This window comes from Capricornis sumatraensis, chromosome 12 (assembly GCF_032405125.1).
Source record: "Capricornis sumatraensis isolate serow.1 chromosome 12, serow.2, whole genome shotgun sequence".
In the NCBI taxonomy this organism is placed as follows: domain Eukaryota; kingdom Metazoa; phylum Chordata; class Mammalia; order Artiodactyla; family Bovidae; genus Capricornis; species Capricornis sumatraensis.
In genome coordinates, this window is record NC_091080.1 from 20,033,888 (window position 1) to 20,049,722 (window position 15,835).

Below are 15,835 nucleotides of genomic sequence, written 5' to 3' on the forward strand. Positions count from 1 at the left end.
ACATGATTTAAAGGTCTGCTAAGTCACTTCAATTGTGTCTGATTCTGTGTGACCCCATAGACAGCAGCCCACTAGGCTGCTCTGTTCCTGAGATTCTCCAGGCAAGAATACTGGAGTGGGTTGCCTATTCCTTCTCCAATGCATGAAAGTAAAAAGTGAAAGTGAAGTCATTCAGTCGTGCCAACTATTAGCGACCCCATGGACTGCAGCCTATCAGGCTTCTCTGTCCATGGGATTTTCCAGGCAAGAGTACTGGAGTGGGTTGCCATTGCCTTCTCCGATTTAAAGGTCGGAGCCAACCAAAAACATACAGATGAATACTGGCAAAGATATAAAACTGCTGCTGTTGTAGTATGGGAAACAAACTCACTCAAAAGGACAATGCAAGTAATGGAGTGCAGTTTATTACACACAGTTTATTACCCAAGGCAGAGTCTTCTCTTAGCCAAGGACCCCGACCAGTTTTTGCAAAAACATTATACACCCTAAGTGTATGTACTCAAACATACCTCTCCAAATTCCTTGAAACTAATCTAGACAAAGTAAAAGAGAAATACAATCAAAGTTAACTGGAGGTTCATGTGCCTTAAGCCTAGGTAGTTAAGCAGGAGGTTCATGTGCCTTAAGCCTAGGTAGTTAAGCAGTGGACAATTTTCAACAGGCCTGTGGTCATACTCTGATAAGCATAATAGAATTTAGGACTCTCTTCTGTTGCAGAGATAATTAGTGCACTCCTTTAGGCTAAAGACAGTCTAGGTAAGAGTCTTGAGGCTCTTGCATCCCATGGTTGGAGGGGTGGGGGGCGGGTCTGGTTTTCTGGTGGTATGCCATTTCCATAGACACTGGGTGCAGAGTTCAGAGTCCATAGAGAGGGGGACCATGCATGTAGCCCAATGTTCACAGCCCAGCCTAACATGGATTCCTGCTTTCAAGATGGAGCCTGTTCTGTCTGTTTCCTCCGTCACTGTAATCTCTGCCTTTGGGGGACTCTTTACCCCCTCTCAGTGTTTATTCTGAAAACTTTGTACTTTCCTCCTCTGTAATAAACCCATGAGTGTGTGCATGTTCTTGGATTCCATTCTTGAGCTCCGCGAACAAGAATGCAGATTCCCATTTCATAAGCAACATGGATAAAACTCAAACCATTATATTGAGTGAAAAAAGCCAGACACAGCATGCAGCATTATGAATAATTTCATTTATGAGGTTCAAGGGTGGGCTGGAACAAGACATAAGGGATCTCTTTAGGGTGGCAGAAATGTTCTACTGGGGTGATAGTTGTAAGAATGTATTAATTTGTCTAAACACATTGAACATTGTACTTAAGATCTGAACAGATTTACTGTATTTAAATTATACCTCAATAAAACTGAGTTTAAGAAAAAGAACACATGAAAAAAATATGAAGTAAAATTCGCAGGTATATTCCTGCTACAAGAAAATTTACAGAATGTTTTGCAGTTAAGATACATGAATCTACAAGAATTGAAGTGATAAAATTAACGATGGTTTTAGTGAGCACTTATTAGGTGCCTTCTATGTCCAAAGAATAGCAAGAAGAGATAAGAAAGACTTCTTCAGCGATCAATGCAAAGAAATAGAGGAAAAGAACAGAATGGGAAAGACTAGAGATCTCTTCAAGAAAATTAGAGATACCAAGGGAACATTTCATGCAAAGATGGGCTCGATAAAGGACAGAAAGGTCTGGACCTAATAGAAGCAGAAGATATTAAGAAGAGGTGGCAAGAATACACAGAAGAACTCTACAAAAAAGAGCTTCATGACCAAGATAATCAAGATGGTGTGATCACTCATCTAGAGCCAGACATCCTGGAATGTGAAGTCAAGTGGGCCTTAGAAAGCATCACTACGAACAAAGCTAGTGGAGGTGATGGAATTCCAGTAGAGCTATTTCAAATCCTTAAAGATGACTCTGTGAAAGTGCTGCACTCAATATGCCAGAAAATTTGGAAAACTCAGCAGTTACCACAGGATTGGAAAAGTCAGTTTTCATTCCAATCCCAAAGAAAGGCAATGCCAAAGAATGCTCAAACTACCACACAATTGTACTCATCTCATACACTAGTAAAGTAATGCTCAAAATTCTCCAAGCCAGGCTTCAGCAATACGTGAACCATGAACTTCCAGATGTTCAAGCTGGTTTTAGAAAAGGCAGAGGAACCAGAGATCAAATTGCCAACATCCGCTGGATCATGGAAAAAGCAAGAGAGTTCCAGAAAAACATCTATTTCTGCTTTATGGACTATGCCAAAGCCTTTGACTGTGTGGATCACAACAAACTGTGGAAAATTTTGAGAGAGATGGGAATACCAGACCACCTGACCTGCCTCTTGAGAAATCTGTATGCAGGTCAGGAAGCAACAGTTAGAACTGGACATGGAACAACAGACTGGTTCCGAATAGGAAAAAGAGCACGTCAAGGCTGTATATTGTCACCCTGCTTATTTAACTTATATGCAGAGTACATCATGAGAATCACTGGACTGGAAGAAACACAAGCTGGAATCAAGATTGCCAGGAGAAATATCAATAAGCTCAGATATGCAGATGACACCACCCTTATGGCAGAAAGTGAAGAGGAACTAAAAAGCCTCTTGATGAAAGTGAAAGTGGAGAGTGAAAAAGTTGGCTTAAAGCTCAACATTCAGAAAATGAAGATCATGGCTTCTGGTTCCATCACTCCATGGCAAATAGATGAGGAAACAGTGGAAACAGTGTCAGACTTTATTTTTCTGGGCTCCAAAGTCACTGCAGATGGAGACTGCAGCCATGAAATTAAAAGACGCTTACTGCTTGGAAGAGAAGCTATGACCATTCTAGATAGCATATTCATTACTTTGCTGACTAAGGTCCGTCTAGTCAAGGCTATGGTTTTTCCTGTGGTCATGAGGGACTGTGAAGAAAGCTGAGCACCGAAAAATTGATGCTTTTGAACTGTGGTGTTGGAGAAGACTCTTGAGAGTCCCTTGGACTGTAAGGAGATCCAACCAGTCCATTCTGAAGGAGATCAACCCTGGGATTTCTTTGGAAGGAATGATGCTGAAGCTGAAACTTTGGCCACCTCATGCGAAGAGTTGACTCATTGGAAAAGACTCTGATGCTGGGAGGGATTGGGGGCAGGAGGAGAAGGGGACGACAGAGGATGAGATGGCTGGATGGCATCACTGACTCGATGGACGTGAGTCTGAGTGAACTCCGGGAGTTGGTGATGGACAGGGAAGCCTGGTGTGCTGCGATTCATGGGGTTGCAAAGAGTCGGACACAACTGAGCGACTGAACTGAACTCAACTGAACTGATGCACCAAGTGCTGTACTATGCTTTTTCTCAACATAAGCCCTTTTAATCCTGATAATGACGACATTATTGGTCCTCTACCCCCATTTTCTCCTCCCAGCCTTCTGATTTTGTTCAAGGCCCCAGAAGTTTCCCACACAGCCTGTGCTTCAGGGAATCTGACTCCTTTCATTTCCACTGGGAGGGCCAAGGTTTATCTGATTCTCCTTGACAAGTATTGTTTCAAGAATGGGTGAGTGATCAGTTCTGAATGAATACAAAAGGAAATCTACAGAGAAACCTTTGGAAAAATGCTTTTACCATGAAAGTGGAAATGTTAATTTCTCAGTCATGTCCAGCTCTTTGCCACCAATGTAGCCCACCAGGCTCCTCTGTCCATGGAATTTGCCAGGCAAGAGTACTGGAATGTATAGCCATTCCCTTCTCCAGTGGATCTCCCCAACCCAGGGATAGAACACTGGTGTCTGCATTTCAGGCAAATTCTTTACCTGAAATGAGCCACCAGGGAAATAGAGCAAGGCATATGAAATCACCATCCTTCTTCCTCTTGACATTGTCATATCTGGATGCAACGCCTAGAATCACTGAAACCACCATGCCGACTTGAAGCCATTGGGTAGTTCAGTTCAGTTCAGCTGCTCAGTCGTGTCCGACTCTTTGCGACCCCATGTATCATTTCTTCCAAAGAAATCCCAGGACTGATCTCCTTCAGAATGGACTGGTTGGATCTCCTTGCAGTCCAAGGGACTCTCAAGAGTCTTATCCAACACCACAGTTCAAAAGCATCAATTCTTCGGTGCTCTGCCTTCTTCACAGTCCAACTCTCACATCCATACATGACCACAGGAAAAACCATAGCCTTGACTAGACGGACCTTAGTCAGCAAAGTAATGTCTCTGCTTTTGAATATACTATCTAGGTTGGTCATAACTTTTCTTCCAAGGAGTAAGTGTCTTTTAATTTCATGGCTGCACTCACCATCTGCAGTGATTTTGGAGCCCCCCAAAATAAAATCTGACACTGTTTCCAATGTTTCCCCATCTATTTCCCATGACGTGATGGGACCAGATGCCATGATCTTCATTTTCTGAATGTTGAGCTTTAAGCCAACTTTTTCACTCTCCTCTTTCACTTTCATCAAGAGGCTTTTTAGTTCCTCTTCACTCTCTGCCATAAGGGTGGTGTCATCTGCATATCTGAGCTTATTGATATTTCTCCCGGCAATCTTGATTCCAGCTTGTGTTTCTTCCAGTCCAGTGTTTCTCATGATGTACTCTGCATATAAGTTAAATAAGCAGGGTGACAATCTACAGCCTTGACATACTCCTTTTCCTATTTAGAACCAGTCTGTGGTTCCATGTCCAGTTCTAACTGTTGCTTCCTGACCTGCATACAGATTTCTCAAGAGGCAGGTCAAACAGCCTAAATGACAGAGTTATTAGTAGTTACTCCTTTACAAATGAAGATGTTTGATAACCTGCCTGAGGTGACACAGTAAGTGGTAAGATCAGGCTATGTCTCTGGATCTATCTCATTCTGAAGTTAATGTTCTCCAACACTCCCTATACCCTCTACTTAAGTTTATCAGAGCTGCCATAAACTGTAGATGTCCATAAAGCTTTACAAATCATAGTCCACTGTTTATTTTACTACCTCATGTTGGAAAATATTCATGTAATTAAATTTGGGTGAGGACAGAATTAACTTGCAGCTGCTATTTTGTCTTTTCCAGAAGGTCCATCTCTTAATGTCTTCTCTCTGCATGATCAGTGAGCCTGAAGTGAAATAACAACCTTTCTTGAGCTCTGCAGACTGTATTAAGCTTGCTCTTTTTTTGCGCTTCTTGCCTCAGATCCAAGCCTGCCCCTATGAGATGCTATCAACATCCTCTTTTATTCTAGCACATGGTGCCATGACTGGTACGGCAAAGATGATTAATGATCACGGAGAAGTTCTTGTGGAACTGTGGAAGGAAGGAAGGAGGGAGGAAGGGTGGGAGGGAGGCAAGAAGGAATTACAGTGGATGTATCACACTATAGTCGAACCCTGCAGACATTTCAAAAGGACAAATCAATCAATATCGTTATGCTCTCATCCTCTGAGTCTCAATGACATTTTGTTCCTTTCTTACTGCATCCACCTTCTGCCTTGTCTTATTTATTTATACTACCTTTCCTCCTTGCGCTTCCCAGGTGGCTCAATGGTAAAGAATCCTCCTGCCAAGGCAAAAGATTCGGATTTGTTCCCTGATCCAGGATGATCCCTTGTAGTACAACCTGGCAACTCACCCTAGCAGTCTCGCCTGGAAACTTTCATGGACAGAGCAGCCTGGTACGCTAGAGTCAACAGGGTTGCAGAGTTGGACCCAGCTGAGCACACATGCACTTTCCTCCTTATCCATAACCTCTGTGAGTTTGGGATTCATCAACTCCACTGATGACCCACAGAACCTAGCACAGCACCTTTAATTCAATAAAAGCATATGGAATGCATAAAATAATGTAAAGGGATCTTCTCAGTAATGGGAAGTCAGCATTTTAAAGGTAGCCTCATTGGAATCTGGTGGGATTTTTCTGAACCTCATTAATGATAGAACTGGGCTTCTGCCCTTCTCAATTTGGTATCTCCATGTTTTCGGAATTTCTACAGTCCTTAGTACCTGTACTTCAATACATAATACTTATATACAACAGTTTTGTATGTTTCCTGTTTAATAACTGTACATCTAGCCTCCTTTAAATGGCTGCAAGTCTGAAAGGAGAGCCTGGAATCCATGAGCTCTGGCCCACACTTCCTTTGAGAGTCGATTTCTCTGTTTCTATTCAAGAACTCCAACACGGAGCATTATCTTTTATGATGTCTGCCATGGTGCCTGGCTCAGTTAAATATTTGCCAGTCACTTGAATGCTTGAAGGAAGTAATGTTCATGCTGTTACCTCTTGACATTTTTAATGCCTCAGAAAAGTCATTCTGTGGTGGTGGAAATTATAGACGGAAAATGAGGAGGCCAATTTGGCCAGTGTGGTTCCTTGCATCACTGGGGAGCAGAGGTAAAAGACTACGTGTATTGAGGTAAAATTCATGCAGAATGTAGTTCTCCACAGTTAACTCAGAAAACAGAAAACAGTAGTACTGAAAGTATTTTTTAGAAAGTTACGAGGATACATTTGACTAAGGAACCTATGCAATTTCAGTAGGACTTTTGAAAATGATATTTTTCTGAGATACCCAGGCACCAGAAAAATAGATAAAGGGTAATGGGAGGTCAACCCTGGAGAAGGGAATAGCAACCTACTCCAGTATTCTTGCCTGGAGAATTCCATGGACAGAGGAGCCTAGTGGGCTACAGTCCATGGGGTCACAAAGAGTCGGATACGACTTTGCCTGTGTGTACTGAACTACAACTTCCTCCAGTTTTAAAGGAAAACTGGAGAAGGAAATGGCAACCCACTCCAGTGTTCTTGCCTGGAGAATCCCAGAATGGGGGAGCCTGGTGGGCTGCCATCTATGGGGTTGCAGAGAGTCGGACATGACTGAAGTGACTAAGTAGTAGTAGTAGTAGTAAGGAGAGGTCAAAAAGCTAGGTCTCAGAGGACAGTTACCTATTTTTACAAATTAATAAATTAAGATTTATTGAAACACAAATATATCCAGTTGCCTATGGCTGCTTCTGAGTAACAGAAATGAGTGGTAGCTGGAACACAGGCCCTGTGACCCATAAGCCTCAACATTTACTGTCTGGCCCTTTAAGAAAAAGGTCCCTAGTCTAAACTACAGATTAGTATCATTATTATGGGGTGGTTCCATCACAGTGAAGACACATGCTGGGAGATGTGCAAGAATTATATTTGACATGATTAGAATTAATCAAAAAGTTTCCACTAGCTTTGAGGGACAATTCCAAAGGTGTGGAGAGAGTAGACAAAGCATAAGCCTTTATTGAATTACCCGAAATGGAAATTTGTCTTTAAAATGCCAAGTCTTGTTTTTCTTCATTAGAAAACCATCGCTGATACATGTACAGTATGGATTCATCACAGCAGCAACATTCTAATTACAGGCTGTGAAGAGTTCTAATTGAAATAAGATTAATGAAGAGCCATGCCAGCCTCCTACAATATCACAATCTGTATGAACACTTAGCTTCTGTGAGTCATTTTCTGCCCCAAAATAACTCCGATTAAATAGTAACCTCCAAACTAATGGCAACATTTCCGTCCAGATTTCTTTTTATGTCTTGCATCATGTTGCAGCGTACAGCACATGAAGCAAGACTCATCTTCTGCCATCAGCTAATGTTGGTAAATGTCAGGCATTTAATAAAGTTAAAGGGCAAAAAAGTTTTAAAAATGTATTCTGCCTGGCAATCAGCCCTTGAGAAGCCTTGGCAAAACTTGCTGCTTTATTGACTGGATCAGAATGAGAAATTTTCTTATCAGGTTCTGGAAACATAACCCAAAGCCCTTAGATATTCTAAATCTCTATGAAGGATGTCCATATAGAATACATCTACATGGTTGCATTTGATTGTACCTATGTGTGTATTTTGGAGAAGGGAATGGCAACCCACTCCAGTATTCCTGCCTGGAGAATCCCACGGACAGAGGAGCCCGGCGGGCTACAGTCTATGGTGTCACAAAAGTCGGACACAACTGAGGGATTAATACACGCATGTGTGCATAGTTGGGGTTTCCCTGGTGGCACAGGTGGTAAAAAAAAAATGCAGGAGACATCAGAGACTCAGGTTCAATCCCTGGGTCAGGAAGATCCCTTGAAGGTGGGCATGGTGACCCACTCCAGAATTTTTGCCTGGAGAATTTCATGGACAGAGGAGCCTGGCGGGCTACAGTCCATAGGGTTGCAAAGAGTCGGACAAGACTAAGGTGACCTAGCAAGCATGCATGTATGTATTTAGGGATATTTTTGAAATATAATGGTGAGTGTTCTTGTGTATACCCCAAATGTGGACTTTGTGTAATAGCAATTTAAATTTAGGTGTTTGGGAGCCAGGGCACAGTTCCTAAAACGAGCTCTTGAGATGTCCCAGTTGCTCAGACAGAAGTATTGAATATTCTCTACATTGACCAAAGGGATGGAATCAGCAGAGCTGTGACAACTCTGCAAACGGATGAGGGGTCCGTGGTTGGGGGTCACCCAGTGTTCTTTAGGGAAGGAATGCCTTCTTTTCCTCAGTCTACCTTCTTTTCACCACTGGACTCAGAGATGGAAAGATGAGGTTTCTCTCCTGCTTTTGCCTCAGCTTCCCCTTTGAGTATGTTGCGAGGCGGAGGAAACTGTTAGAAATCGAAGAGAAAAGAAAAATTTGAAAATGCCACATTAGAACATTAAAGAAAAAGCCAAGTTTGCTAAGAAAAGGTGGTAGGGAATACTGGCAATGTCAAGTCTCTGCACTTATTGGGTTTCCACTTTAAGACAGACTTCAGAGCACTCCAGCAGAGGTATGGAGGGTGAACCTTAGAACTTTGTGGGTGTCTTCTTGTTTCCGTAAATACCATGGGACTGCTATCTCTGGCAGCTGTCTTAAATTCAGCAAGGAAAGAGCTGATTTTAATGTAATACGTAAAGTGAACAAATCAGGAGTGCTGAGTACCCTTCTACTCTAGAAGCAAATGTTAAAAGGTATATATATATATATATATATATATATATATATAGACAGAGAGAGAGAGAGAGAGAGAGAGAGAGAGAGAGAGAGAGAGAGAGAGAGAATGAGACAGAGAGAGAGAGCTGTTTTTAAAACCTCCAGTGCAAGGTGCCACAAGCCTGAGAAATTGTTTCCTCTGATCTCTTGGGTTTTAATGACTAGCTAGCAGCATTCAATTACAAGTTGGCCATTAACAAGAAACCTAATTGCTATTAGCAAACAGATAAACAACTCATATTGACATCACAAGTTGTTCAGAGGGCCATTTTAGAGTATCAAGTGAAATGAAGGTTTTCTTAAAAAAAATAGATAATTATGCATTTATTAAAAAGTATTGCCCTTCTATACATAGAAATATAGGAAGAGATCAATGGTGGTGAAATATCACACTTTTCTTTTAAGTGCATGCAAATAAAGCTGCTAACTAAGCCACAAATCTCATTAGGTAAGGATTAAATCTTTACCATTATTTATGGTTTCCAAAACTTAAGTCACTATTGGAAATTTGTCTTTTGACCAAAAATGATCAGGAAAGAGCTTTTGATTACTTTGACTAGAGTGCCAAAGTTACTCTTTCCCTATATGGAATCACCTAGGTGATTTTGCATCACTTTATGGTTTCTCAGAGCTTAAAAACACACACACCTACAAAGTCAACCAACACCTTCCAAAATCTTTTCCTCTCTAGGTTGGAAGAGTTACAGCTGTGAGTTTCAATCTGCAAAGAGATCTTATCAAAAAAAAATCATTAATACAATAAAAAATATATTTGTTATTATAAGAACTTTCTTTATCTATGTATCAACCCCATATCATTGATTATCAAGAGGCAGGATAGACATATTGGAAGTTTACTAGTGATTGAAAATTCTTAAGGTAATTTTCTGTAATCTCAAATGTTCAAAATTGAGTCTTAGTGAAGAGAGGGGTAAAGTCTGTCATCAATGTAATAACCATGTTTGGAAAAACTGAGTTGTACCTGGGTTTATGATTATTTACTGGGCTTCTGAGGTGGTTTCGATGGTAGAGGATCCACCTGCAATGCAGGTCCAGTCCCTGGGTCAGGAAGATCCCCTGGAGAAGGAAATGGTAACTCATTCCAGTTTTCTTGCCTTGGAAATCTCATGGACAGAGGAGCCTGGCAGGCTACAGTCCTTGGGGTCACAAAACGGTCAGACACAACTTAGTGCCTAAGCAACAACAGCAGCATTTTTAAAAAATAAACTTATTTACAAAACAGGAACAGACTCCCAGACTTAGAGAAGGAACTTGTGGTTGCCCAGGGGAAAGGATGAGAGGAAGCGAAAGTTAGAGAGTTTGGGATGGACATGTACACACTGCTCTATTTTAAACAGATCGCCAACAAGGACCTGCTGTAGAGCAAAGGGATCTCTTCTCAGGGTTATGCGGCAGCCTGGATGGGAGGGGAGTTTGAGGAAGAATGGGTCCAGGTACATGTATGGCTGAGTCACTCTGCTGTCCACCTGAAATTATCACAACATTGTTAATCACCTAGGAAAGTATTATTTGCTCAGTTGTGTCCTCCTCTTTGTGACCCCACGACTGCAACCATCCAGGTTCTTCTGTCCGTGGAGTTCTCCAGGCAAGAATACTGGAGTGAGTATCCATTCCCTTCTCTAGGGAATCTTCCCAACCCAGGGCGTGAACCCAGGTATCCTGCATTGCAGATGAATTCTTTACTGTCTAAGTCACCAAGGAAGCCCATTACTTGGCTATACTCCAACATAAAGTAAGAAGTTTAAAAAAAATAATAAACTTCTACGTATTAAAGAGGATCTGACGGGGACTATAAAACTCATACAATGCCAAAACCATCTCAAATGTGTTCCTGGCAACTGTTTCCTTGGTACTGTAGACCTTTAGCCCAGAAGTGGACAAGACATTTACCCCAAACCTCAGTTTAGAAAGGTCCACAGCATCCCCGCCCCACACAGACATTCATTACCCAGCTTGGTAATAAAATAGCCCCAGTGGTGAAGAAAATACAGAATAATCTTGTTCTCTCTTGTCTCTAGTCTAAGTCTGTGCCACTTTGCAAATTCATTTTCTCTTGTTTTTCTCTTTGGAGACAGAGAACAGCTGGTTGTCATCTTCCAAATACTGTAACAAGCCCTCATACACTGAAGACAGTAATTAAGTCATCCCCTCAGCCTTCTCTTTTGAGAAACTCAAATTTCTTTTTAACACAGATTATCAAAAAAATTGCCACAGACTTGGACATGAAAATTGTTATTGCTAAGACTTTCTCTGTAAACCCCATTTGTTTCTGTAAATACTCTTTTGCCAGGAAAACAAGGCTTCCATGGAGTTGGGGCCCTGCCTTCTGGATTTGTTCTTCATTCAACATAAGTTCACTGGTGAACTTGGATTCTCTCTTAACCTCCCACTGACGCTTTGCTGTTCTCAGATAAACTTGTGTGACTCTTACCTCCCAGTCACCTTTCACTGTTTGCCTCCACCCCCTCTCACCTTCTAAAACGAGAAAATGTTAGGAGGAGCAGGTTCCTCGGCAGTCATGACAAGAGTGCGGCTCCCATTTGACATTCCCACCTGCGGGAGTTTTCTCCATAGGGTACTGTGCTAGTACAGTAATAATATTTTAAAAGAAAAAGCTTTCCTTTTCACTGTGTCCATATCTTTAAAAAAAATTGCATTCATCACATGGAGATCTGAAAAGAAAAAAAAAACAAAAACAAAAACAGATTTACTGACTCTGTGATTTGAGGCAAAGTATTTAATCCCACATGTCCTTCACCTGTAAAATGGGAATAGGATAGCTCAGGGAGTTGTTACTGACCAGGGTACTTGGCCTCCTTAATCAACAGAAATTGATTAGAGGCCAGACAAGAAATTCAGGCAAAGCTTCACTGGGGCCCTTAGTGCAGCAGTGGGAAGCAAGAATAGGTTTTAAAAAAAAGGCTTTCCTTTGCTCTCTGGCTTGCTCACCCAGCCATGGAGGGTGAGCTGGTCCTTTTTATGGGGTGAGGGTTGGGGTGGGTCCAGAGGTTGGGCTGAGAGGTGGCTCAGATGGTTGGTTCATACCTTTGATGGTTTTGCATGCAGGGAACGTGTGCAGTACCCTGCTTTCGCCCGTCGTTCTTAGCGGCAGCTGGGTTTCTGGTGTCTTTGTACCTTGTGGTCCATAATTTGTCCTGACTGCACATACACGCAGTTCTTTTTAGTCCCTTATAGTTTCTTGGCATTTTATTGTTCCAGGAGACATCTGTCCAGGTGTAAGCACTGCAGCAAAAGGTCCCAGGTCCCAGATCCCAGGTCCCAGGCAGTCTCAGAACTGTGTTGAGGAATTAATGAAATTGCATGTTACCCGCCCACCACCTGCCTGACAAAATTCTTTCCCCTGGCAATTGTGTGACATTTTTTTCTTTGGTGTAGTGTTCTTTATGAAAATACAGTGGATTGATGAATCAGTTCTTTGGGGTCACATATTTGGATTTAAATAAGGGCTTCCTGCAGTTTTAACTAAAAAACCAAATGACTCTGAAAATAAACATTCCAATTAGCAAGTCAGACTTGAAAGGACTATGCTTTAGGTAGGGATATCCCTTGAATAAGACAAACTAACCCACAAGTGTGTGATTTCATCTCGAATGTGAGGCATAAGCATGTTTATTTAAAGACAAATATCCTCGATCTAAATGACCCTGAGTTGCTTATAATACAATTTTCTCTGAAATACCAAATGATATATTTTACTTTGTATTATTTCACTGGTAAAGAGGACAACTCTAATCTTGGAAAAAATTGACATGCCAGTCTATCCAGAATATAAATCTAGAATATTAATGCACCAACCTTTTGCTTCATTTTGGTTTGAATAAGGTAAAATAGTTACTTCACTTGCGGATAGAATGTTTCAAGTGTGAAAAAGTGGAAATAGTTATAATTTTCCTTTGTGGTTGTTCAGTCGCCAGCTCGTGTCTGACTCTTTGGGACCCACAGACTGCAGCACACCAGCCCTCCCTGATGAGCTCAGTTTAGCTGTTCATTTTCTCCCTATCCTTTCTCCTCCAGTCTATACAGTCTGGAAAAAGAAAAAAAAAAAAAACCCTTAAAACATGTAGCATAAAGATCTATGCTCCATAAATATTTTAATAAATAATCATTTGAGGAGGCCTGGCCATCCACTTACTGGAGTTAATGGATGACTCTTAGAGTTTCATAATTTCATGATTTACCTGTTTCCTACTGTCTGTAGATAATGATTCATGATCTGCCCAGTAATTAATTTCACTTCAGTCTAGGAATTACAGAGAAGAGGTGGGAGGGAAAGAGTCTCAGGTAGGAAACAGTTATTTCTGTCAGAAAAAAAGAGCAAAATTAATTTTCTAAGCAGCCAAGTTAAATGGCTCAATCAGCCACCCGACAAAATGCTTCCTTACCTAATATAAGCCTCTTAAATGTCAACCAATTAAAGTCATCACTTACCTAGAAAGTTTATCTTTTCTGTGTTTAGAAGAAATCTACCTATTTATATACCCAAAAATGTGGATGTGTGTGTCATAGCTGTGAGGTGAGGCTGTGTGGAGGGATTATACATATTTAAAGCTACTTCTGCTCTTCTCTAAATGGCTCTATTAACCTGCTTTTTGGTGACTCATTTTATTATATGATTCATTCTCACCAACAGCACAATTCTATTTTTAAAAAGAAATATGCCAATATGTCAGTAATGTTCAAACAAGTTGTGTATTTTTATGAAATACTCTAAAAGAAGCATCGTTGGACATCGAACTGCAAAGAATGAGCCTGGAGAGTGCAAAAGTCTTAATGTAACTGAGTGCAAAGCACTTCTTCTGAGGACTTCAGGGGCATTTTATCATTCTCATCGATACCTCTTATTTCCTTCCTTCCCCCCCACCCAAAAGGAGTTAATTTGTTATTTGATTAAAGTTCAATCAAGTTCAGTAGAATCTTGCCTTGGCAAGAGTTAAAGAATATTTCTCTAGGATAACGTGACATCCTTATGTCTCTTTCCTCATGCAAGAAACACAGCCTCCATCCCTGGGTTGGGAAAAATCCCCTGCTGTAAGAAATGGTAACCCACTCTTCTCACCTGGAAAATTCTATGGACAGAGGAGCATTTGTTTCATTCATTGTGTCTCAAGGCTCTATTCTACTTCCCCTGCAGAGTTCTCTCTTCCATTCTATCCTGCAGTCTGGTTGATACCACTGAATGATTTTTAAATATCACATGTAATTTAGTTACCATTTCAAAGCAAAACAACAGCATCAGATACAGGCTAGTGAAGAGGAGAAATCATGAGCACGGGCATGCCCAGAACTCTGTCGGGGAGACAGACAACTGGGATCCTATTTGACAACTAAACAAGATGGCTGGACAGAGGAAGTTTAGCATTTCAGAAGGTCAGACTCTCTAGACAGCAAAGTTGGTAAAGAACAAGTTACATTTGTTAACGTAACTTCAACCCTCAACACTCCTCTAAGTAGCAACTTGACTATTTATTGTGTTTGATCATTTGTTTCATTAATGGGCTTCCCTGGTTGTGCTAGTGGTAGAGAATCAGCCTGCCAATCCAAGAGACGCAGGCTCCATCCTGGGGTTGGGAAAATCCCTTGTTGTAAGAAATGGTAACCTACTTTTCTCACCTGGAAAATGCCATGGACAGAGGAGCATTTGTTTCATTCATTGTGTCTCAAGGCTCTATTCTACTTCCCCTCCAGAGTTTTCTCTTCCATTCAATCCTGCAGTCTGGTTGATAACACTGATTGATTTTTAAATATCACATGTAATTGAGCTACCATTTTGAAGGTTATGGTAGCAAGAAAAAATAATCTCTAGGACTTCCAACATTATCCTCTATGACTTGTTTTCAAATTCACTTTTGAAAATATGTATTTTTGTGTGGCTGCATTGGGTCCTAGTTGTGGCACACAGGATCTTTTTTGCATCATGTGGGATCTTTCACTGTGGTGCACAGACTCCCCAGTTGTAGCCTGAAGGCTCTGGAGTACACAAACTCAGTAGTTGTGGCCCAAGGGCTCAGTTTCTCTGTGGCATGTGGAAGCTTAATCCCCTGACCAGGGACCAAACCCATGTTCCCTGCATGGCAAGGTGGATTCTTAACCACTGGACCCCCCAGGGAAGTACCCAAAGCACATTTTTTTTTAACATCCTCATTCAATCTTCATACCTTTCCTTCCTAGTCGTCTATTCTCTCAGGTTTTGCTTTTCTCAATAGGATGTTTTTTCTTCTGTTCATCTGACTCCTCAGTTTGTACTTTTTATCCCACCATTTCTCCTTGTTACATATATGTGTGTGTGTGTGTGTGTGTGTATATATATATATGTAGAGAGAGAGAGGAGAGAGAGAGAGGGAGAGAGTCATTGGACTATTAGGAAATCACTTGCTTTCTGTCTCAGCTGAATCTTTCAGAATTGCACATAAATATTTCATCCACACTTTCATACATCTCACAAACCATTAAAATATACTGCAGCCACATTGGCCAGTAGGGAAGCAAGTCACAGGTCTACTTATCAAGAAAGTTTGTGAATAATTTCCATCCATGCACATCAGCCAGAGTCCACACAGCACCACCCCAGCAGTGCAGGCCAGCCTCCCTCAACATCCACCCTCGTGAAAATGTTATTATGATGTGCTCCCAAAGACTCTTCCCAAGGGAAAAGGAAGAAGATGAAAGAGAGAAGAGAATCAGGCACTGTATGTCAGAGAAGTAGTGAAGCAAAGCAACAGTGTCAGATACAGGCTAGTGGAGGAGAGAAATCATGAACACGGTTGCTAGGAGCCCTGTGTTCGGCTGAACACAGGGGTGTGTAAAGGGGTGTGTAA